Source organism: Arvicanthis niloticus, chromosome 5, assembly GCF_011762505.2.
Source record: "Arvicanthis niloticus isolate mArvNil1 chromosome 5, mArvNil1.pat.X, whole genome shotgun sequence".
Taxonomy (NCBI): domain Eukaryota; kingdom Metazoa; phylum Chordata; class Mammalia; order Rodentia; family Muridae; genus Arvicanthis; species Arvicanthis niloticus.
In genome coordinates this window covers 33546538-33572584 of record NC_047662.1, presented here as the reverse complement: position 1 = coordinate 33572584, position 26047 = coordinate 33546538, and the positions used below count along the sequence as shown (strand labels likewise).

At 42.7% G+C, this 26047-nt stretch overlaps 1 long non-coding RNA gene across 1 annotated transcript in view; it reads left to right on the top strand.

The window, feature by feature from the left end:
* The first annotated feature begins 206 nt into the window (after positions 1–206).
* LOC117709471 (uncharacterized) overlaps positions 207–26047 on the top strand; it is a 156826-nt gene continuing 130985 nt past the window's right edge. Inside the window, exon 1 of the long non-coding RNA XR_013110481.1 lies at positions 207–324. This is a non-coding gene — a long non-coding RNA (uncharacterized LOC117709471). The remainder of the gene's footprint in view (positions 325–26047) is intronic.

The window sequence follows — 26047 nt, the reverse complement described above, 5'->3', positions numbered from 1 at the left end:
AGATGAGAAGCAACCTGCGCTCAGCGTCAGGACCGCTAGCACTGGTTTACGCTCTGTCCTCTGAGGATCCGCGCAAGCGCGGCTTCCCAACCCCCAGCGAGGAGGCGGGGAGTGGGCGGGGCCGACGTCCCCCAGACCAATCGAAAGCGAGCGCCCCCGCCCTCGGCGCTGTGGACTGAGCTTGACCCCGGTCGCGGACGGGGGCGTGGCCGTGGAGGGGGCGTGGTTGAGGGACGGAGGCGGATCCTGTGGCTGTCAGTCGGCGCTCGCCGCCGCGGCTGCTCGCACGCCGGGCCTCCGGAGCCACCTCAGCCTGGCGCGCAGGTAAGGCCGCCGCGCCGCAGCGCCATCGCGTCCCTGGGGACCAGTTGTCTGTATCCTAGGGCTGTGTCAGCGTCGCACCGCCCAGGGGGCGGGCCCACGGCCTACCCTCCCCCACGGCGCCCCGCCGACCCCGACTGTCCGCACATTCTCAGGGATGCGGAGTAGGGGGCTCGGGTCCCACACCAGTCCCCATGTTGCGCTCCCGGGCAGATATCGGAGACCCGGCGCAACCTGGAGCGGGGAAAGTTTGTTGACATCCGAGCGCCGCGGGGAGCGGGCGACTGAGCCCGCGGGGGATGCGCCTTGGGCAGCGCGGCCGTGGCCCGGGTGGCCCGCGTGGCTCGGGTCCAGACCGGCTGAGAGCCCCGCGGGGTCCGAGGCTGCTGCGCTGCGCCGGTCGCCTCGTAGCCTGGGTCTCAGAGCTCAGCCCCTTCCGCGTAATTTATCGTGGACATTTAGACGCGGTGGGCGAATTTTGTTAGCCTTTTCCTAACACCTCTTGTTTGGAAGGTGCCTTGCCAGGCCTGATTTAGTTAATTAACAAGGTGGGGAAAGCAAGAGAGATCCTGATGTGAAAGGTCAATGCCTTTAGCAACTCTGTAAAAGCCACTTAGAGCTATTGGCAGTGAGAGATGCTTTTGGCCAAGGACAGCCCTGGCGTCTTCTGGTTGTTCCAGAGGGACTCAGCGGAAGGCTTTCCTATGTATTTAGGCTCTAAGGTTCAAGGAAGGTTCTCTAGTTTTCTAAACATAAGCAGAGGAGGAAATGGACGCGTGCTGAGGAAGCACTTAAGGGAAAGACAGAGGCTCAAGTAAGTTTAGCTCCTTGTCTTCTACCAGGTTACCTCTCCTCAGCAGAAAACCTCAGCTCTTCCACCTCTCAGTCTTTCCAGGAGGGCTGTATCCAGATGGGTAGGCACAACTGGTTCCTCTTTTAGTCTGAAGACCTCTTGTTACCTGTAGTCTTACAGACCCGCCTAGGGATATCCTCTCAAAAAGGCTTAATTAGCACTTTCATCTGCCCATTAAGCAATGGACCTTGAAATCCTTTGTAATCAGGGGCTGTTGTAGTGCCGAATCTTTAATAATACCTAATTCATTTTAATAGTGTTTCTATAATAACCTTTCTATTAGTATGCCAGCCTTGCAACACCAGGACTTTGTGTTAGAAGTAGCAATTTACTAGAAATATTGTCATAGCAAAAAGTCTCTAACAGATTTGCAACCCACGTTACGTAGGTAATTACTGTTAGAGGGTATAAGTTATTTTTCTTGTTAATATTTGGTGTAGTAGGTTTTACAGTGGTTTTGCTCTCCGAGGTTGATTGTCCCAGTCAGTGGAAATGGTGTCAGCTACTATGTAAGTTTATTTTATTTTATTTATTTTTTTGACAAAAATCACACAAATCCACATTCCACACTGATATCGTTCTGGATAAAACTCTGAGCTAATAGCATTTGGCTTTGTTTTGCCAACCTATGACAAAATGAAGATTAAAACAATTATTTAGAGAGGTATATTAAAGCTGCAATGATGTTTATAGCATATTTTATTAGTGAAAAAGAGCCAGTGCTATTCTGAGTACTTTACAGGTATTTTATGTAATCCTCATGATTTCCCTACTGGGAAGGTTCGATCAGCACCCCACATTTCAGACAAGAAGCCTAAGGCCCAGTTGTTTAACTCAGATCAGACAGCCTGAGTCCAGAGTCCAAATCCTGAGCCAGTGTGTGGCCCTGCTTCTCTCGACTTCTCTTTCCACAGGTATTGATTCCTACATGCAGTCCACACAGTGTTACATTCTCCATCACAAAGAGAAGGGTGCTCCCCACTATCACAGGAGCACTGGGGTAGAGTTCTTATGCTGCCCTTTATTCTGCCACCAGAATTCTATGATTTTGATGACAAAACATCATCTTCTTCCCTTCCATCTCTTTATCAATGGGATAGCAGTCATGGAAGCAGATGAGCCAACTATCCTTGCCATACTGAGAGCTGGAGAGATGAGTCAGCGCACATAAGAATAGAATGTCCTCTTGCTTAGGGCATAGCATAAGATACAGTATGAATGGTGAATGTGTATGTGTGTGAGGGACAAGAACTGGAGGCTATACACTTAGCCGCTACCAGGCTCCCCGTGGGACTGCAGTGCATCAGAGGTGCCACCCTGTTCAAGCATTGTTAACTTTAAAAATTACATTTATTTATTTAGTGTGCATGTGCATGTGTGTGTCAGAGTGTGTCAGACAGAGTAAGGAAAGGAAGGAGGGGGGATAACTTAAAGAGTTGATTCTCTCCTTCCACCACACATGGGTCTACCACATTGAACTCAGGTTATCTGGCTCAGTGGCAACTGCCTTACAGCCATCTTACCAGCCCGCATCATTACTTTTGTGGTGGTGGTGGTGGTGATGATGATAAAAATAAATGATGTCAGAAGAATGGTAAAACCAGAAGAGAAGGAATTCTGTAAACTTGAGGTAGCATGTGTAGTACTGTGTAAGGGTATCTATGTGGAGCCCTTGGCATTGACATCATTCTGCAGGAGTCAGGTAAAGGCAGGACCTAACTTGCAGACCAATGGGACTCCCAAAATTATGGTAGCTAGGCTTGGAGTGATGTATGAGAAGTCATTTAGGGGACTGGGGAGATGGCTTAGTGGGTAAAGTGATTGCCGTGCAAGCACGAGTGCCCAAGTTCAGGTCTTCAGCACTCACATCAAAACAGGATATGTAGCATCAGTCTGTAATCAAAATACTGCTGGGATGCAGACAGGTGGATCTTGGGACTTCTTGGACAGCCTATCTAGCCAATATGGTGAGCTCCAGCTTTAGTGGGAACTGTATATCAAAAATAAGGTGGACAGTGATAAAGAAGACACTGGACATCAAACTCTGGTCTTCACACATGCATGCATGACCATACCCACACCCATACACATGCATATACAACCCCATTTCAACCATTGAGTTTAGCATTCTCAACCCAGCCTTTCCGTCTACCATATGTCCTGAGGATACGTGCGTGGGCCTGTGTGTTCATACTGCTCCTGCTTGGACACCTCCAGGGCAACAGGCTTTGTATGTAGATCTATATCAAAGGAAATAGGACTATAGGTTGGGAATAGAGCTTAGTGGTAGAATGATTTTCTGGCATTCATGAGGCACTAAGCTCTATTTCCAGTGCCACAAAAGAGTGATAGAGATATGTAGAGTGATCTATATCTTATCACCTGTGACATACATATATGACTACATCCAATGATAGGGAATGGGAGATTTTGGTTTGTTTTCTTGAAAGCTAACCCATCATTAGTTTAAAAGAAAGGGGGATTAAAGGGAGATGCTAAGCCAGGGAAACATTAGGAAGGCAAGGCTAGAATCCAGGATGAGGTGATCCAGGCTGAGACAGGTGATGGCATAGGATGGATCCCGGAAGAAATAGACCCTAGATGACAAGCCATACACACAACTGCCTTCCTATAACAGGAGGACAGAGGCTTGCCAGAGCCACTGATAACTTCAAGAAGCCATTTTGTATGTTTATCCCAAAGCTATGTGATGGAATGAGGGTAATGAAAGCCTCTACGGGAAATAGATCTTCCTTCTTTACAAGAAGGGAGGGTACCATTTAGCTCAAGTGGGAAACTCCTGTGCAGGCTGTTGTACTTCTTGGCTAAGTCAACACTTGTTATTCTGGCCATTCTAGCCTCTGAAGTATGGAGGTGGCAGAGGGTAGGCTGTGAACCAGAGCAGCAGCCTCACTCCCCCACTTAATGATGGAAGACGCAGGTTCTCCAGGGTGTAAAGGGCGATTGTTTTGATGTTATTGCCCAGAGAAGGGGTGCAGGTCTGACTGTTTTGAAGTGGAACTATTAGAACACATTGGTATTTTTTCTCTGATTTTGTTGGAGAATGTTCTTGTAGGGAACTCTGTTCTCCAGTGACCCTGTTAAACCAGTGCTGGAGAGCCTGTGTGCATCATGGGGTGCTGGGAAAGCCGCCCGGAAGCTTTTCTTTTCTGCTGAAACTCAGATTGTGTGCTGCTGTGAGAGGCTGGGTGAGATGTTTGTGTGACCACACTGACTGGAAAACAGGATAATGTGGGGGAAGCAAATGAGATTTGCACAGGAAACCACAAAGACAGAGCGGATACGGCTGGGAATGCTGAGTTCACTATTCTCTTGGTACTTTACATATTTCTGGCTTAGAATGCAACATTTCTTAAATATTCATATTTATAAATTCATAGATGGAAATATATTGTGTAATTGCATGGGAACAAACTGTATAAATCTCTTTTTTTCTCTCTCTGCCCTTCTCCTCTTTCTGTTTCTCCCCCTCCCTCCCTTCCCCTCTCTCTGCATAAAGACTTTGGTCTTGCTTTTTAAATATCTTTTAGACTGGTGTTTCTCAACAACTTCTGACTTTTTTCATCCCCCAACCCATTTGGCAATACCTGGAGACATGGCTGGTTGTTGCAGCTAGGGATGGCCTATGCGCTTCCTAGCAGTTAGTGGGTAGAGACCAGAGATGCTGCTGACCATTCTAGAATACACAGCATCATGTCTTTTCTGCCACAAGGAACTGTGCAGCCCAACAAATTGTCGTCTTCAAGGTGGGCAACGTCATGTTATGTGATTCTGCATATTCTTATCAAGAGCAAGTTGAGGATCAGGGAAGAGGAAGAAAACAAAGAAAACAAAGTTCTTTCTTTGAAGTATCATATCTGACATCCAGAGGGAGACCCAGCTAAGCTGAACTACTGTCTGTCACTGGGAACTCTCTCAAAAGCTTCATTGCTCAACTCAGGAGTTTGGAACAGGAAGTGGAGGCCCTTCTAGTGGCAAGAAGCCAGAGGGGAGATGATTTGTGGAGGCAGGAGGGTTTGTATGCTGAGAAGGGCAGCTGGCTCCTCCCAGAGCTTTTGTAAAGTTCTAGGGAGGTTTTCAAAGGCTGCCTTGTTGAGGACATTGAGTGTGGTGCTGAGAAGACAGTTTCTGCTCCAGCATTGAGTGATCTAGAAGGCCTGTGTACTTTCCACATTGTTCTAAGAAGACAGCTAACAGCATCATTTTCAGGTTGCATCCGTCCTCTCTCCACTTCTCTCTAACAATTTCTTTTAATTACAGGAAATTTTAAAAATAAATAAAAATAAATAAAAATTGAGAAATTAGTGAGAATCTTATCTATATATTGCCCATCTTCAGTGACTGTCACTCCCTGACTAATTGGGGTCTATATGCCATCACTGACTGTCCCCTCTTTTCCCAGTGTAGGAGACCAAACTAAGAGCCTTGCACATACTAGACAAGCTCTCCCATTGAGACTCTTCCTAAATTATCTAACCCTTCCTTTTCTTACATGTGGATGTAGAGTTAAAAGCTGCTGATTCCTGCTTGGGCAGTCAAGGAAGTACGTGGCTTTGGATGCTTCAGTCTCCCTAGAGGAAAACCAATGATGGACATGCCATAGTTAGAGGAGCCATGAGGGCTGCCTGTAATAGGAGTAGGCTAGGCATATCAGGCATGGAGTGAGGGGTGGAGCTTAGCTCTTCTAGGTGAGTGAGCACAAGCCATCAGAGATAGTTTGTTTCTTTTGAATCCCCTGGATGGAGAAGTGGACCTGGAATGCTCTCCTGGAAGAATCCCATGTAAGGGTCTAGGCACAGAGACTTGTGTCTCTGGAAACAGCATAGCTACTGTGTCTCCTTCCTGTTTCACCCTAGGTGTGCGGGAGTGGAGACTGCTGAGTGTTCAAGATAGCCTCTGGCTCTCATCTGACTGGCTTCTTGTGGAGTGGCTCCTCTCTAAAAGCATAAACTAGAGAGGCAGGTACTTGCTAGTCTGAGAGACCCTTTGTGGCAGTTGCTGTGTCCCTGCATCTGGTAGCAGAGGAAGGCTTCTTTTTGCAGCCGTAGTAGCCTGCCCCACACAGTGACAGCCAGCTCTGCACTTTACCTTCCATTTGAGCTTGCTTGCTTTACCCAGCAGATTCTCCCTAGCCTGAAGAGCCACAAGTTTAGGCCATTAGGGCCTTGGCATGCCTTTACTTGACCCAGGGTTATGTTGAAATCTACATATAAAAATGGCTTCAAGAGTTGAGAGAGTTCTTAAATAATCATTTAATTAACGTCTATGAATTTTAATTAGCATGGATTTCTACAGACCTTGACCTCCTAGACCAAGTTCATGAGCAGCTCTGTTCCTGTGGAAACCTGGGCCTCTGCAGAGCTGTGTTTCCTCATTCTTACTCTGTTTACCGAATGTATTTATCTTCCCTAGAGGCATTAGCTTGCTACGAACATTCTGTGCAGCATGGTTGTTAACTTTTCATGTCTTTCTTGGGGGAAGTGGCTCTTTGTCTGCTTATGGTTTTGAGTATAGTCTGTGCCAGGGTTACATGCCAGCCTCATTACTTATACTAACTGTATCTTTCAGATGTCTGCTAGGTGAGAATCAGTATTCCCATTTCACAGATGAACAAACCAAGGATCAGCAAGGTTTGAGAAGGCTCCTTTGGGAGTAGCACTGGACTTTAACAAAATGTTTTGACTAAAAATCCTAGGTGATTTCTACTTAGCTCATTTCTCCCTCACAGCTCAAGTTGGCAGGGTTGGTGAGGGAGGTGGAGGCGAGTGCTGAGAAGGGAGACTGAGAGTTATGGTTACTGCAGTGATGGTATCTTCATGCTGAGACCCCTGGGAAACATTGCTTTTGACTGTGGTAAATTACCTGTGTCCTATTTTAAAGCTGACTATGTAAAACAGAAGTTGCACAGGGGTAGTCTGGAGTTAGATTCGGTCAGCAGTTTATTTAGTTGATATAGTTTTTTTTTTTTTAAATTACAAAATTGGATTAGTTGTCATCATATAAAATGTAGTGCAATTTCACGTGCCAGTGGGAGTCTTGGCCTTTCCCAAAGCACCAGGTCCACATTCCTTGACAGCAGAACTTAGTGGCTTTGGATGTAGTGAGGTCTCCCCAATGGCTGGATTTTCTACCTTTCCCTCTTCACCTGTTTATGCTGCCTGCCAGGACTCCCGAGGTATCTGAGTGGGGCCTGAGAACTTATGCACTCCATCATCCAGGGATGTTAGAGGCTTGTTTTATATTTGAGTTTGAGTGTAAAGACTTTGCAAAGATCAGTAGTACTTGATCTTAGAAAGTACCAGCAAAGTTGTATTTGCTGAGGTAGAGAGAACACCCTGACATGAAAAGCTTTATCCCGTTGCTTGTAACAGTGAGAACTGAAGACACAGATAGTCTGAGAAGAAACCTTGGGTGTAGTTCGGTTCAGAGAACAAAAGAGAGGCTGTATAAAGAGTCACAGAGACAAGCTGCCATGTTTACAGGAAGTACTGTGTGGCCAAGGGGAAGAGGAAAGCCTTTGGACTCTGAAGCGGCTCATAGGGAAGCATCCTGGGCATTCAGGTGCCAGGAGGAGCTTTATGCTAATGCTGTGGCTGGGTAGGAGAACAGTTTGTTCAGTGACTATGAAGCAAACAAGCAGAAGACTTGTGTTTCTGATGAGGTAGGCCAGGCTATTTGAATCAAAGCTCCACTGAAAACATCAAAATGCTTCATAGAGTATTAACATTGGTGGTGGTGGTGGGAGGTTTCTATGAACGCACCAACAAGAGTAAAAGGTAAAAGGGAACAACCAGGTAGAAGCCTATGGTAGAGTGGGAAACCTCAGCAGCAGGAAGGGTGTGAGCATACTAGAGTTAGTTTCTCCTGAGAACCATTGTAGATCTGCATGAAGACTTTTGTTTTACCAGCCTTGAAGGACAAAGAACTCAGGAGTCAAAGGACATGGCTTGCCCAATGTAGAGAGACTCACTAGGAGACCAGCTGCCTTTGAGTAGAACTCCTGAGGACAAAGGTGAGCCTGAAGCTGAAACCAAGTTGCCCCATCCCTGTGGGACTGATTGCCTTGGTAATGAGCAGATCAACTGAGAGAAGAAAGGAGGGTGCCCTGGTCACTGGGCAGCTTTTTTTTACAGGCTTCAAGGTGGGCTTAACTCCTTCAACTGGATAGAAGACTAGAGACCTGCAAGAATAAATGGTGGATGTGGAATGAAAAGTGGCTTAAAAAAAACTTTCCAGGGTTACTGAGCTATATAATCAGAAATAATATGGCATATAAAAATCCCACATACAATGAGAGGATAACGAAACCAAGCAGACCCACAGTTTTTTTTTTTATATCATAAATATATAGAGAAAGAAAAACTTGGGCATATGTTTTGAGCAGCTTATTAATGCCTTCAGCAAATGGGGAGCAGTTGAATGTGGCTTAAAATCAATAAATGGGAAATTCATTGAAAAGACATTTCTCTGAAGAAGAAATATACAAATGGCTAAGAAATAAACATTTAAAAATTTTCTAACATCCTTAGGCATCAGGCAAATGTAAATTACTACTACTTTGAGATTTTTCTCACCTCAGTTAGAATGGTTGTTATTGAACAAATGTGACGGCCACTGTTGGTGAGGGTGTGTGGAGAATGGAACCCTTCTTCATTGTCCATGAGCCTGGAAACTTGTATGGGGGCTCTTTAAAAAGAAGCTGAAAATAGAACCACCATATTAGCAGTGTACACCATTCTTGGGATATACCCAAAGGACTGCCTCACCATAGAGATGCCTGCTCATCCATGTTTATTGCTGTTCTATTGACAATAAGGAAAGAGAACCCGCATTTTACATACACGGAGCCTAGATGACACTGGAACAGTGTCTGCAATTGAAATAGTCAACAGTGTAGAAGTTAAAGACTGCAGAGAAAAATTGTTACGTTTTCCACCACCTTCCTGAGAGATTCCAGACAGGGAAGCTAAGGAGTTTTTACTTTATTTTATTTATTTTTTTTAAAGATTTATTTTATTTATACATGTACACTGTAGCTGTCTTCAGACACACCAGAAGAGGGCATCAGACCCCATTGCAGATGGTTGTGAGCCACCATGTAGTTGCTGGGAATTAAACTCAGGACGTTTAGAAGAGCAGTCAGTGCTCTTAACCACTGAGCTATCTCTCCAGCCCAAAGCTAAGGATTTTTAAAGGTGCTAAGTAAAGGCTTAATGTTGATAAAGATAAACAATGAAGTAGAAAAAAGAAATTTTATACTTTACAGCCTAAACTCTATATTCTTGCAAGTCAGTAAAAGTCAGCAGGTAAGGAGCCCAGGATCCAGCAGGTTCTGAGAGGACTATATATAAATAGGAGACCTGGATGTTGTTATAGAGGGCTTTCTGGTTTACCCAGGAGAGCGTGACAAACAGGAAACTGTTCTAGACTGCCTGAAAATACTTTCCGTGTAGCACACACACGCGCACAATGTCACACTTCCAAATATGTCATTGGGAAACTGCAGGGGGTGGGGAGGATGTGGATGTTGAGGATAACTCCATGGTTTGGAGGAGAAAGAGAGCATTCCAGATGAGGCACGAGGAGTAAGCATGGTTTGTAGGAAAGCAAGGTGTTAGGGATTTAGGCAGTAACACTAGATGATAGGAGACAGATTAGTAGAGTCTTTAAGGATAGATATGAGGGTCTGGAGAGATGGCTTAGTGGCTAAGAGTCCGTATTGTCCTTATAGAGGACCCAAGTTTGGCTCCCAGTACCCATATTGGGTGTGGGACTTACACAGGTACCCACAACTCCAGCTCCAGGAGATCTGACACTCTCATTTGGTCTCTACAGGCACTGCACTCATGTGCATAATACCTCCACACAGTCATATACATATAATTAAAAATAAAAATCTTTTTATAAAGTATGAATATGAACAAATATCTGGGAAAGGACAGTAGTGGTGTGAACTGAAAAGCCTTTCTAGTTTTGAACACTGTACCCTTAGGGAAGGTGACTATACCCAGGTGCTATTGTCTCAGGGTTGTGTTGGGTACCTGTGGGTTTTACTACCCAGCAGCAACCACTGGTCTCCTGGCTGAGTGACCCAACATTGTCATCATTATCTAGACCAAGTGTGAAGTGCACACGTGGTACAGAAGAAACTGTGTCCAGATGACATCATTTAGGTCACACCTGGTTTTTCTTTCATTTCGCTTAGAAATAATCAAAAGTGATTCAAAAATAGACAGAAAAGATTGGGGAAGCTGAGAAGCCAAAGACTGATATAGGCATTGGTGTTCTGTGTTTTTAGATGCTCCCCCAGGCTTTGCTCTGGATTTCTAACCAGCTTTTAAAATTGGACCATCCTAAGACTCGGGCCTTGAATATTTTATTCATCCTAAGTAGATGTACCCACTCTTGTGCTGTGGACGCTATCCTTGGACATGACTCTTAAGTTTGCATCTCTAATGTTCATTATTCTTCTGATATTCAGGCACATTAATCAGCTGCCCAGTAAGATTCCCACTGGAGTATCTAGGGGGATCTGAAATGTAGCATGCTGTCTACCAAATCCTCAACTCCAAACCTGCACTAAGACCTGCTTCTTTCTGTTTCGGGACCTCAGGCTCATAAACACCACCATAGTCATCTACCCAGTTGTTCAGACCCCAACTGGAGTCAGCCTGAGTCTTCACTTTCTTGTAACCCCACATTTAGACAATAGGCAGTCCTGCATCTGACAACTGCTCTTCACCCTTCTCAGCACAGCCCAAGCACTGTCTCCTGCCTGGACTAATGCCATCGTGCCCTAACTGACCTCTACATGTCCTTACACAGTTTATTCTACACATATGTTAGAGTAGTATTTAAAAACATGTGTCAGATCATGTTATGTTCCTGCTCAAAATGAATGTGCTTGTTTTCTAAAAACAAACAACAAACAAACAACAGTCAGTGTTCTCCTAACATGCTTGGATAATCCTTAACATGGCTACAATAACCCATCTAATCCAATCCTGCTTTAATTCTCGAATCATCTTCTGTTTCTCTTCTTTGCTTTGTTGCTACAGTGACACCACACTACCTTTTCTCTTCCTAGAATGTGAGCCTGTCTCTGCCTGGGGATTGTGTGCTTCCTTCTTCTGTCTTTTAGTGATTTATGTCATTGAAGACTCTGGTCAGATTAAACTTTCTCAAAGTGGCCTTCTCTAATTATTCTATCTCCAACAGTCCTTTTCTTCTTCCACACTCTCTAGGCCCTTACCCTGCTGTATCGTTCAGAGCATTTATTACTACTTTGTTGGTTCTCCTTACTAATGAAAGCTTCAGGAAGCAAGAATGTTGTCTTACTTAACACTGTACCACTGGGCTATTGCTTAGATCATAGTTTGAGCCTATGCATTTTTTTGAATGACTGAGAGGATTATATCATTTTATAAGAGGTGTATTATCTGATGAATAGTTCTGAGGAAACTGGTTGGACTTTAAGAAGATGTACCCTTAATTACGAGATGAGTTTGGGGCTGGCACATTTTAAAAGACTATTTAGATAGAGTAATTTTTTGGAAAACCCATTATGTCAAAACTAACACATGAAGAAGTAGAAAGAAGCAATAGTAATATTAAAGAATTGACTTCATTGTTAAAGGTGAAGTCTTCTCAGTAAACATTAGATAGACACATGCAGGCAGACTGCTGGTGACCACCCCGTGAAGTCATCTAGACATTGGAAAGAAAGAATAGCATCAGCCTTATGTATTCTTCCAGAAAGTAAACTGATAGGGAACATTTTACTGCCCATTCTCTCAGACAAACAGACAGACAAACAAACAAACCCCCACTCCAAAATCTGGCAAGAACATTACAGTAAGAGGAAATTGAAGGGGTCGGTAAGATGGCTCAGTGGTCAACAGTACTTGTTGCTCTACAGAGGAGTTCAGTTCTACATCAGATATCTCGTAAGTGTCTGCCATCCAGCTCCAGGGGGTCTCTCTCTTGTGCTCTCTGAGCAATTCAGGTTCCCTCACACACACAACATACACACATACACACACCCTCTGTGTGTCTGATGTAGAACTTATAGACACACACAAACCCTCTGTGTGTCTGATGTAGAACTTACACACACACAAACCCTCTGTGTGTCTGATGTAGAACTTACAGACACACACACAAATACTTCTCTCTCTCATACACAAACACACACACACACACAAACTCTCTGTGTGTCTGATGTAGAACTTACATACACACACACAGCCTCTGTGTCTGATGTAGAACTTATACACACACACACACACACACACACACATACAGACTCTGTGTGTCTGATGTAGAACTTACACACACACACACACACAAACAAACACTCTGTGTCTGATGTAGAACTTACACACACACACAAATACTCTGTGTGTCTGATGTAGAACTTACACACACACACACACACACACACACACAGACTCTGTGTGTCTGATGTAGAACTTACACACACACAAACCCTCTGTGTGTCTGATGTAGAACTTACACACACACACACACACACACACACACACACACAAAGCCTCTATGTGTCTAATGTACAACATACACACACACACTCACTTGGATTTTTTTTCTTTTTTAAGAAAAGAAGAAAATCAAAGATCAAACTTTCATGGGCCTATATATACAAATCTTAAAATGTAATCAAATGAATTCATGTATATAAATGGCTAGTAGATCATCGCTAAGGGGGTAAGTTTCAGGATCAGATTTAGTTTAACACTTGAAAACAAGTCAAGGTAATTTCCTCTATAGAATACAGTAGAAGAATACAATCATCTCAGTAGATGTAAAGAGATTTGATGAAATTCAATATTATTCATGATTTCTTCTGAACCAAGGAAGTTGCTTAATCTGATAATAGGTGCCTAAAAATAAGCATCCTGTCAATGGTGATAATCTAAAATATTGAAAATTCTTCACCCTGAGATGTCTGATAGCCCCATTTCTACTGAACAATGCATTTGAAATCATAGCACCATCCCAAGACCAGACAAAAAATAAAGGCCCAGGGTTTGGAAAATTATTAAAGAGAGACAACATGATTGTATACATAGAAGAAGCTGTAGATAAATGATTGAAATTAAGTTTAGGAAGGTTGCTGGGTACAGGTCAATATGTAACAATCAATTGTACTGTGCCAAACTTACTGCCAGTTGTAGAAGTAGCTGCTCAAGAGGCTGGAGCAGGAGAGCCACTTGACCTTGAGGTTTCAAGGTCAGTCTGGGCAGCATAGTGAGACCCTTTCTCAAAACAAAGTAAAATAGTAATAACAAGAAACCAACTGTACAAGGCTGGAGAGATGCCTCAGAAGCACTGACCGCTCTTCTAGAAGATCCAGGTTTATTTCTCAACATCTGCATGGTGGCTCAGCTCTCCATACCTCCAGTTACAGGGGACCCAGCACTCTTTTCTGGCCTGCCTGTGCAGGCATTGCATGCATGTGGTATATAGACTTATATGTAGGCAAAACACCTGGACATATAAAATAAAAATAAACATTTAAAAGAAACAACGATACACTCACACATAATAATGACAAAAATAAAATGAAATTTGAAATATACCATTTACAAGAGCCTAAGAACCCATCAAATTCATGGGAATAGATGCAGTAAAGATGGACAAGATCTCTCTGCTGGAATCTCTATTACTCTATAATGAGAGTAATATAAGAAATTTTAAGCAGACACATATACAATGTTCACAGATTGAGTGGGTGATTGTAAAATCTGTGGGGCAAGAGAAAGGACTGAGATAAAGATAATCATGAAGGGTAAGAAGAAGGCCAGGAAAGTGCTACGCTCAGATGCTTGAGTTGATTATAAAGCTAATCTAATGTGGTCGGTGCAGTGCTCATGATTAAATGGCCCTACTGAGGAGGTGTTGTGGCCCGAGCTGCCCCACGTTGGAAGCCAAAAATATTGAGAACTGCTCTACCCCACGCTTGGGGGCCAAAATGTCACAGACTGCTCTATCAATATTGGAACCTGAACTGCCAAAAGCCTTGGGAGCTAAATTGTTAGAGCCCGCACTTCCCAAGCTGCTCCAGTCTGCGGATCGGGGTTCAGCAAGAGAGAGAGAGTTAGGACGGACTCGAGGAATGGAGACCAGACAGAGTGTGATTCAATCCCATTTATTCTTCAGTCTCTCTTCCTAGTCCAAGTCCCAAGTCTTGAGTTCCTAGTCCCTAGTTCCTAGTCCCTAGTGACTCCAAGTTCCAAGTTCCAGTCTCCAGTCTCATCCCAATACAAGTGTCTAATCCTAGTTGCTTGTTTCGAGTCTCAAGTGTCTACTCCAAGTGCCTAATACTTAATAATAATTTCTGATTCTCGCCTTTTACATGTCTCACTTCTAAGCCACGTCTCTAAGTCACACCCTTAAGTCACACCCTTAGGTCTTATCTCTAAAATCACACCTTTAAGTCTCACAAACCCAAGGGAAGATCCTAGGTCTCTAAAACAAGATGTTATCAGAGTGTGCTCAGCTGTTGTAGGCTGTTGTAATCAAGTCTCTTGTCAGGGTATATGGCTCAAGATTGCTGCACGGATTATAGCCGCCTTCTGTCGGCTCCCCACAACAAGGGAGTACAGTGTTCCTTGCCTCCCTATTGGGATGGTTCTCTCTAGCAAAAACCAGATTAACGAGCAAAAGAAGCACGTTTCTTAGTGTCTGTTAACATATCTCACAGAGGAGAACCTCAATGAAGAGGACTTTGAGCAGTGGCTTACAGTGCTGGTTTATACAGATGGCTTCATCAAGGAGAAAAATACTTTTGTAGAGAAACAAAGGACAGGGACCAGCGTTTTAGGCTTCTGAGGGGAAGTGGGGAAAATGATGGAATGGTCTCTATTTATTGCTTCTTTGTTTCCTTTTGTTTTGATTTTTCAAAACACTTTATCAATATTTGTATAAACATATACTTATACACATATACATATATAAACAATAATTAAATAATAAGATGTATTTTAAAAGTATGGGCGGTTGGAAAAAGTGGGAGGAATGAGAGAAAGGGGAAAATTATGCAAATACAGTGTTCATATATTAAATTCTCAAAAAGGAATCCAGTTTTTTAAAATGTTCAACAGATCAACTAGCATTCTACAATACGAAAATAAATATGACCTATAATTATGTTAAAGGACATTTTAACTTACTACAAACTTTGAAGTTTAAAATGAGATCAATAAAAATCATTTTACCCAGCATACTAACAAAAACCACAATAATGTTTTATAATTCAAAGTATTTCTAAGAACAAGAAAATAGATTGTCAGGAGCGGGGAAGGGGATGGCACAGGAGCATAGGTGTTCAGGGGGAGTACAGATATCTTTCAGAACAGTGTATCAGCTGGGTGAAGGTTCAGGGGTCAGGTCACTATGACTCTGCCTATGACTCACTTGTCCTTATCTAATTTGGTACTATCTGCCAAAGGCTGCCTATTTACAAAGTCTATGACTACTCAGGCTGGTAGATTTCCACAAAAGCTGCCTGTTTACAATAGTTTATAGCCCTCTGTTAAAGTGTTTTTTCCATGGAGACCCAAGACTTTGTGTTAGCAGCCATGTAAGTCAGGCCTATTGCTGATTTTAGGCTTATGGCTGATTTTAGGCCTTCAATGTATAAGCAGGGCTGCCCCTGACATCTCCTCCCTTCTCCAAGTATAGAAGGGCTGTGGCGATTCTAATCTTGCTAAGGCAGGGATAGAGGCCTGACCTCCAGTAATTAAAGGGGACCTTGTAATGGCTCCAGTCCTCCTGTCGTTGTTCAGTGAGGCATGAGGGCCATACCCATCCTGATGTCTTTTTCCTGGAGAGGGGATACTTTTGACATCAACCCCTATGCAGTCAGGCTTGTCCCTCAGGGAACCCAGAAACATATTTTTAACTTTTATTTATATTCCCTTGCAGTGCTTAGCCTTGAAGCCTACGCAAGAATTCAGATCGCCAGACAGAGGGGGTTCTGGGTGGCCCCTCTCTGATTGGTCTAGGGACAGAAGTCCCCTTTTAGGTTGGGTGGAAATGGGACTTGGGAACACCCTGGATAGAGTAACATCTTCATCTAGAGTCTCGTGGTCCTCCATGTTAACATACGATAATGTATCTGAATAGATTTTGCTATCAGATTATCTATCTGTTGTTTCACAAAGTTAGCCTATTTAAGGCCCAGGGACCAAAGGAAATAGCTTCTTTGTTTCCTTAAGTGAAAAAAAATTTTTTTTGAGTTGAATAGGTACATTTTGTGTCATGGTTCTCATTTCATTTACACAAATGAAACAGAATTGACTGAGATCTTTATACAATCACCTAGTTTACAATAACTGTAACACTGAGATGTGCTGGAAAAGGACATGTTTAAAATAAATAATGCTGGTATAATGTAATACTTATAAGGCATTTTCCCTCGAACTATTCACAAAAACATTTGTAGTTGTATTGTAGACCTAAAAACAATGGCAAAAATAAGTCTTTTGGAAGAAAGCATAAGAACTTCTGTATAATTTTAGGCAAACATTTCTTAAACAGAACATACCCATCACACACACACACACACACACACACACAAACACACACACACCACATATACACCTCTTACACACAAACCACACATATACTGCACACACACAAACCACACATAAACAACAAAGCACACACACTACACACACAAACCACACACACCACACATTACACACATACCACACTCACACACACATACACCACACACACAAACCACACATATACTGCACACACACAAACCACACATAAACAACAAAGCACACACACTATACACACAAACCACACACACACCACACATCACACACATACCACATTCACACACACACATACACCACACACAAACCACACATATACCCCTACCACACACACAAAGTACACATACTATACACACCAACCACACATGCACCACATACACACACACTCATATACCACACACATATACCTCACACATGCACATACATTACACACACTACACTCATATTACATATACACCACATACACAAACCACACTCACATACACACACACAGACAAACATACACACGAACCATACACATACACCACATACAACACACATACATACACAACTTGTAAAGGAAAACATTGATAAGCTAAAATCTCTGATTAACAAAATACACTATTAAAAGAATGAAAAGCAAGATGTACAGAGTAGGAGAAGATACAAAGAAGTTCCAAGGATCAACAAAAATTAAGTAACTCAAAGGAGCACCGACAAACATCTTGAACAAATTTTTATAAGGGGGGGTTCAAATGGCCAATAAATTCACTAAAAATAAATTTTATTTTATTGCACCAGCTTTCAGACAAATGTAAATTAAACCTACAATAAAATCTCTCTGTCTACATGCCCACCAGATGGCTAAAATCAAAAAGTCAGACAACACCAAGTGTTGCTAAGAACATTTGGGGCAGTTGGGCTGTCATACTTTGTTGGTCTGATACATTTCATTTCCTGCCAGTCTTTCAAAGAAGCACCACTGAGCTGTGCTGGTGTAGACTATGGTCAGCTGGGGAGGTAATGATGGTGAAGAGAAATTAGTGGAACTTGTAGGGCATGGGTCATGCTTGGTTCCTTGGTTTCACCATGGTTTCTTGCTTGATCTGGATAGTGTGGGGAAGTTTATTGTGTGAAAGTTCATCTGCTATATGTGTATGTTTTGTGCCCTTTCTATAAGTGCCTTTTACTATTTTATAATTTTATTTTAAAAAGCACAGGTCCTCCAGTTCTAGTAAGTTACAGGAAGGTTTCATATTTAAACATAAAATTAAAAGTTCTTAATTAAATAGGTGGATTTTAAAAATAATATTGTAACTATGAATCAGGCTGTATACAATTGTTTTCTTTGAAAACAAAAACTAAACTAGTGATAAAACCAACAAATGTTAGTCTAAGAAAAATATCAGTAAAGTACTAATATGTTATACACTGCCAGTTGGTTCATCATGCATTAGAAGGTTGATAATGCCCAGTGTTGCGGTTTCTATGTGAGTTGTCCATCATAGGCTCACATGTTTGAACACTTGGTCCATGGCTGGTGGTGCTACACATGAGAGTTTTAGAAATTTTAGAATGTGGAGTCTTGAAGAAGTAGATTACCTCTAGAGGGGCCTTGAGTCTTTGTGGCCTAAACTCATTTCCTGTCCACCCTCTGCTTCCTGACTATGACTGTCATGTGATCAGCTGTTTCATCTCCCTGTTATGCCTTCCTCTCCATAATAGACTGTATCCCTTCAGACTGTAAGCCAAAATAAATCCTTCTGACCATAACTTGCTTCTTGTTAAATATTTTGTCACAGCAACAAGAAGCATGTTCAATACAGGCACCAAGGAATAGGGCTGATGCCATGATCAATCAATTTGAACTTTTGAATAGTATTAGAATTATTAAATACAATGGGGATGTATAAATTTGGATTAGACGCATGTCATTATGAGATGGCTTTGCTGTGTCGTGGTTAGGGCTAGAATGTCCTGTTTTAAATGTGGAACGTGCTGCATATGTTTGTCTGTCTGCACACTGGTCCCCAGCTGGTGGCAATGTTTTGGAAGGCTTGTTTCTCTTTGTGACATGGGATCTTGCTGGAGGAAGTGCTTCACTGGAGGTGGACCTTGAGGCTATATATCCTGGCCTTACTTCCTGCCCACTGTCTGCTTCTTGACTACAGAGATAATGTGATCAGCTGCCTCATGCACCTGTATCAGTGCCTTCCCCACCATGACACATCACATCCTCTGAAAGTGTGAAGTTTTTCTCTTGTTTTGTTTGGATAAAAGGGTTTTCTCATGCCCCGTTTATACCACTTAACTTCCTGTTACTGTGTTAAATATCTGAGCATATCAGCCTGTGAGGAGGAAAATCTTATCTTGGCTCACAGTTTTGAAGGTTCTGGTCCATGATTATTTGGCTTTGTTGCGTTGGGCCTCTGCTGAGGCAGCTTATTATGATGGGAGTATATGACAGAACAAACTGCTCACTTCATGGTTAGGAAGGAGGGCGGTCTCATGCTCAGTTACTCCTAGGGCCTTGCACTAGATGCCACTTCTAATGGTTTCACTGTCGTTCATTAGGGCTACCCTAGGATTTCAACTATGAAGGCATGCATCTTTGGAAGATATTCAAGATCTAAGCGAAATTTCTATTTTTACAGCATATGCCAGAACTTGGCAACACACTTTAGGAATTTAAATATACATTCTGTATGACCTAACAATCCATTTATTCTAATTTTATGTCAGGAACTATTTGCACATATATGTATACATTCACACACAAACACATGTGTGCATATATATATGCACTTATGTATATCAAGATAGCCATTAAAACATTTTTATAGAATCAGCATTGGTGATATTGTATAAGATTGGATGGATTAGGTTCAGTCTAAATTGTCTCTTGTTGAAAGTTGACAGTTGATCTGTCTCAACTGATAAAATCAGAGCCGAAGAGATATTGATGAACCTCTATATAGTGTGATATCAATTTAAGAATTATGTATTTTATTAGGAAATTTTGGAACACTACATACCTGTCAATGATGGTGAGAATATGAAAAATTCTACTTTCTAAGTTACATGTTTGATCCTTTTACAGTGTTAAATGCATTTTATAACCAGAAAAGCTATGGAAATTAAATAAAAACAAAATATAATTATTTTCACAAAAATCATCTTACAGAATTAGAAATGTTCATATTATCTGCATTAAGATCAATAGAAACTATACCAAAATGTCAAGATGTCTGTGGTGATTTGATGAGAAGTGTCCCCTATGCATAGACTCAGGTGTTTGGTCATTTGGTCTCTGGCTGGTGGAGCTGTTTGTGGTGGGCAGCCTTTAGGGGTTGCATCCTTGCTGGAGGAAGTATGTCACTAAGGGCCAATGTTGGAGTTCATTACTTCGCCTTACTTCTACAACACTCTCTTTATGTTTCTGGTTGGAAATGTGCCCTCTCAGCTTCCTGCTCTGGATACCAGCTGCAAGGGCTCCCATGCTATCATGGACTCTCTCCCTGGAACCATTAAGGAAAGATAAACTTCCATAGGTTGCTTTTAGTCATAATGTTTTATTCCCACAAGTCAGTAACACACTGCCTACCTCTTGGGTTGTTGTTGGTGAATTCACTTATTTAACATGGTCCTTGTAGTTTCTAAGTAACTTACAATAAATACACATTGATTTCATCATCAGATGATGTTAACCAGGACTCTTAAATTTTGTCCGTGTTTTACCAACTCCATGATAAGTAATGAATCCCTAATTCAGGTGTGCCTTTCTTTTGCTCCTTTTCTCAGAAATATTCTCTCTCTCTCTCTCTCTCTCTCTCTCTCTCTCTCTCTCTCTCTCTCTCTCTCATACAAGCACACACACACATTTAACAACACAAATGGGAGGCTAACCCCTCTAACCCTCTGTGGCTTGTCTTTTGAGCACCTATCTCACCCTAAATCCCCTTTGCCCTTTTTTTTCAGTCTCCATGCAACAAGCAATTACAGCATCTCATTATTGTATGTTTTCCCTAAGGGCTTTAGATGGGAATGGTTCAAAAGGGACAAAACATAGAAGAAAAGCACAGGCATCCACAGCCAGGCTGAGGGAAGATAGAGAACATGCAGCAGCTCTGTTCTTAGTTGCTCTCTGGCACTTTCACTCCTGTTTCTTTTCATCGTGCCTTTTCACCTCCAGAAGGTGAGGGCATCTTGTGTCCATCATCTCCTTGTCTCAGGGACAAGTGACATAGCAGAGTTCAGAAATCAATGTTTGGCATTGTATTGCTATGGCTTGGTCCTATGGGGAGATCTAAGGAATCAGTGCAGACACAACAGGATGCTGCTGAGTAAGAGAGCCTGCCTCCCCTGTGCCTCTTAGGCCCCTCCCAATGGGATGGCAAGGTCCTTGATGTGAAGAGAAGCCCATTGGAGGGAAGATGACACACTGCTCTTGCGACCTCTGAGGAGGCAGGCTATGCCTTGTGTCTAGATTGCTTCAAGGATTGTGACTGTGCAAACGCCTGACCGTCTGGGAAGCCAGAGAGCAGAACCATCAGGGCATCTGTGCTTAGGCAAAGGCCAGAGCCATGGCATTCATTACCAAGGAATGACCTGGATTTAGACTTCCCTCTGGGTTGATGATCCTGGAGGAGAGGTTCAGTATTCATCTCTGTCAGGAGAGACTGAATGATGACTGAGGTGGCTATGCATCTGTGAGGCTGTGTGCTGTGCATACCTGAGTTCCAGCTCTGAGCAGTGCTCTGCTGCAGGGAAAATCCAGGTTTGGCTTCCCCCTTTGCTTTGGTGTTGGTACTGGCTTGACTCTCCTGATTGGCCATGAGCTCTGGGGATTTCCACCAGAGGTACCCAAAGCACAGATCCACAGAGGCAGGCTTACTTTCTCTCAGGCTTGCCACTTTGTGGGGTCCCCAGAAGCAGTAGCCGTGTGAGCCTTTGTGGGGACACACAGGCCTGGTGGTCACAGATATGTAACTTCTTTCCACTTCTTGGCCATACTTGTGCACACAGGGTAAGGGAAAATGAGGGCTTTCTGGACAGTGCTGAATGAGAATTCAGCCAGGGATGTTGCCAGTGTATGCCGAATAACTAAGAAACAAAATTAAGAACAACATAAAACACTTTTCTAATGTGTATTGAACTTGAGACAAACTGTTTCAATTTGAGGGTTGGTTAGGTAGTTTCCAAACTTAAACTATGAATTCTCATGATTTTGAGTGGGTTTTGGAAATCACCTGGAAACAGCCGCTTCATCAGTGCCTAGGGATGTCATTGAAGTTGGTGTCACACTAACACAAGCTGAAGGAAATGTAAGGATAGAATAGCATCACTGGACCTTGAATGGAGGAAACACTTTCTGCATGGCTGTCCTGGAGCTTTGGAAAACTGAGGATGGGGAGGTTTTGAGCTTACCCTGCTCAGTTGGTGCTTGACTTAACATCCCTTTAGACTGTGGTGATCTTGGAGCAGTTCCTAGTTCTTACAACCCCTTCCCTCGTCTTTCTTTTGTCTTCCTGTAGGAGCCATTACATGCAGCCACTCCCTTGCTCTGTTCCCATCCCTGGACTCTCCCCTCCTTTGCTCTTGGTCCCTGCCTGGAATGTGCACGTTCTCATCCAGACAGCCTCATTGTTAACTTTGTAGAGTGTCTTTTTCTTTCTAGCTCACAGACTGTCTCCTAGCTGAGGAAGAGAAGGTATCTACTCTTCAGGAAATGTTCTTTGGGTGGGAGAGGACTGGCTTCCCAGAAGTGCCAAAATGAAGATCCTTCTCCATTGAAAATAAACAAAGCCCTTTTATCTACTGGCTTCCTGCTTCCTCTCCTGAAAGCCACCCTTCTCAGACACGTGGCATGAGCTGAGCTTGTCGTCCTGTATGGTGCTGGAAGCTAGGGGAAAGCTGTTTAGTATACACGTCTCATCAAAGCATGTCTTTCTCGTGTAGTGTGTGTTTCTTATCAGACCTATTGCTACATGTGGCTTGAGGAGTGTGGTGGCTGTCCATGTAAAATTCATGTGACATTTAAAGATTAGTCAACCATGTATTCATGGCTTGTTTCTGGCAATCCTATTTTGGTCATTGCTTCAAAATTCACCATGCATTGTCCTCCCTCTGCTGTTTCGATGCCTTTCAGGCATCCCTGTAAGTGGAAGGCTGCTACTAGGATAGTTGACTTAATGAAGTTGGATATAGTTTTGAGTTATTCTTTTTTGGGTACAGAGGACTGAGTCTAGGGTCTTGATATACTAGCTGAGCTCTCGGCCACTGTGCTAGAGCTCCATCTCTTTTGAGATGTTTCACTTTGTAGCTTAGGCTGCCTTGATTTCCCCAATCTCTTTCCTTTGTCTCCCAAGAGCTGGCATTAAAAGTGTGGGACACCACATTCTAGCAGAAAACACTGCAGCTTTAATTTGTTTTATTTTTGAGAACAGGGTCTCCTGTAGCTTAGGCTGGCTTCAAGTTCATTGTGTAGCTAAAGATGATCGTGAACTTCCAATCCTCCTGCTTCTGCCTCCCAAGTTCTGGTATTATAGGCATGTAACACTGTACCCAGAAAAATTCTGAGGTATTAATAGTATTTTCTTTCATCTTTAACCCTTAAAACTTCCCTCTGGACCTTCCCTTACCCTGTTATTAATTTATTGCTAGGCTTGTTGTAACAGGGATAATAAGGAACACTCAGGGCTCCTCCCAAGATTTTTTTTATTTTACTTCATAGCAAAATTAGCAAGATTTCATTTGTAAGAGTTTGAGTTTTAGGTCTTCTGTAAAGCTCAGGATATGGAAATCAAATCTATGAAGCCATCAAGGTAAATAGATTAAATTACATCCACTAAATGTTGAAGTCTTAATCCCCAGGACCTCAGAATATGATCTCATTGGGAGATGAGGGGATTTGCATGGTAATCATGTTAAGTAAAGTTCATCAGGATGAGCCTCAGTCAAGTAGAACTGGTCTAAAAAAAAGAATTTGGCCATAGCCCTCCACAGAGGGAAATGGTCTATAGGATCAAAGGGAGACAAAGTTGATTTGTGTTAACAGAAATGTAATAAACATTCTAGTTCAAAATGGTAGAGTGAGTCCATTCATTTGCTTTCGTAGAACTCACTGAACTAAGAGAGACAATGTAGAAATAATGGCTCCACAGCAGCTCTGAAAGCAGGAGGTGGTGCTATGTGGAGAATCAGTTTATCCCACAAGCTGGAAACTAGATGGGCAAGCAGGTTGTTTCCAGAGTGTAATATACAACAGAGAGTCCACTGGAACTCAATAGAGATTTGTGTCTGAGGTGGAGAACCCCAGAGAGGCTTGGAGCAGACACTTCAGGAGGGTGAAAAGTCAGTTTGGAGGCAGTGTGTGTGGGCAGTGTGGTAGAAAGGTGCCCTTGGAACATTTTGGCTATGAAGCTCTTTCCTTTCTAAGAAATGTGTAAAGCAATTTGAGTTCTAAGAAATGTTCTCTGAACATGTGAAAAACTTGCTAAGGGACAGCCCAAGGAATGAAGTTGAGGCCAGGGAGCAATGCAATATCTGAAGACTCAGCAGATAAAAAGAATGCCTTGGGGAGATCCAGAGGGTAAAGAGGAAAGCCATCTAAGTTGGCTCAGAATCGAAGGGAAGTACACTGAAGTGCTTTTTTCTTTGATGCTTCTGGGAACTCCAAATCTACCTTCCCTCCCACTGGTATATACTTTATATATATAAAAAAAAGACTGTCATGGAGAGAGTGCTTTTTCCTTTGATGCTTCTGGGAACTCCAAATCTACCTCCCTCTCCCACTGGTATATACTTTAAAAAAAACTGTCATGGGGAGAGTAAATAGATCTTCCCAGCAACCAAGGAACACACATGGATCCTTTGTTGCAGCCTAGGAGCCCTTCACCAATAAATATAAATAATCAACCAAGACTGCCAGATATCGGAGGGAAATTGGTATCAGGAAATGCAAAGACATATAAATGGGAAGTCACTTGAGGGGGTGTGGAGCTGTCAAAAACAATTCTGCAATTTGAACACAGATCAAAAGAAAAAAAACCAAATAGCCACTGGAATAAAACATGAAACAAGGAATGGGAAGCATATGGGGAGCAAGGTAGAAACCTAATGTAATGGAAACTCTATGGAATCTATAAAGGTGACACTAGTGAAGACTCCTCCTGGTAGTGTGTACATAGATCCTGAACCAGCCATCCTCTATAATTAGACAAGGCTTCAAGTGGAGGGATTGGGACACCAACCCAGTCACAAAACCTTAGACCTACAGTTTGTCATTCCTGCAGGATGTGCTGGTACCAAGAGCCTAGAAGAATCATCATCAGAGAGACTTCATCCAGTAACTAATGGGAACAGATGAAAAGTCCCACAGCCAAACATTAGGCAGAGCTCAGGGAGTTCTACAGAGGGGAGAAAGAATTGAAGGAATCAGAGGGATTAAGGACACCACAAGAACATGGCCCACAGAATCAACTGACTGGGATTCAAGTGGGCTCATAGAGATCAGAGTACATATATGGGTCTGAGCTAGGTCCTCTGTATATATGTTATGGTTGTATAGCTCAGTGTTCCTGTGGGATTCCTAACAGTGGGTATAGGGGCTGTCTCTGACTCTTTTGACTGATCTTAGGACCCTTTTCCTCCTACTAGATTGCCTTGTTCAGCCTCGATAAGAATATGTTCCTGGTCTTATGTAGCTTGTTATACTGTATTTGGCTGATGTCCCTAGAAAGTCTGCTTTTTTCTGAAGGGAGGGAAAGTGGCATGAATTCAGGGGAAAGAGGAAGTAGAGGAAGAGACTAGGGGAAGGGAGGGAGAGGAAATTGCAGTTTGGATATAATATATAAGAGAAGAGTAAATAAAAAGAAAAAAATATGAAACAAGAATTCTTGAAAATTACCATGTGGCGGTAGCACATGCCTTTAATCCCAGCACTCAGGAGGTAGAGACAGGCAGATTTCTGAGTTAGAGGCCAGCCTGGTCTACAGAGTGAATACAGGATAGTTAGGACTACATAGAGAAACTTGTCTCAGCCACTCCCTACCCTCCAAAAGAAAAATGATTGTTAGAATTTTTAAAATGCGGTAAAATGTTAGAGTAACAGGAATGCCACTACTAAATTTCCAATGTGTGAATAAGAAGATAAAATTTAGTCTTTCAGAACCTAGCACAACAATGCACTAAGTGCAGGGCTAGAGGGATGACTCAGCACTTAAGAGCACTAGCTGCTTTTTCATCTGACCTGGTTCAGTTCCAAGCACCCACATGATAACTCACA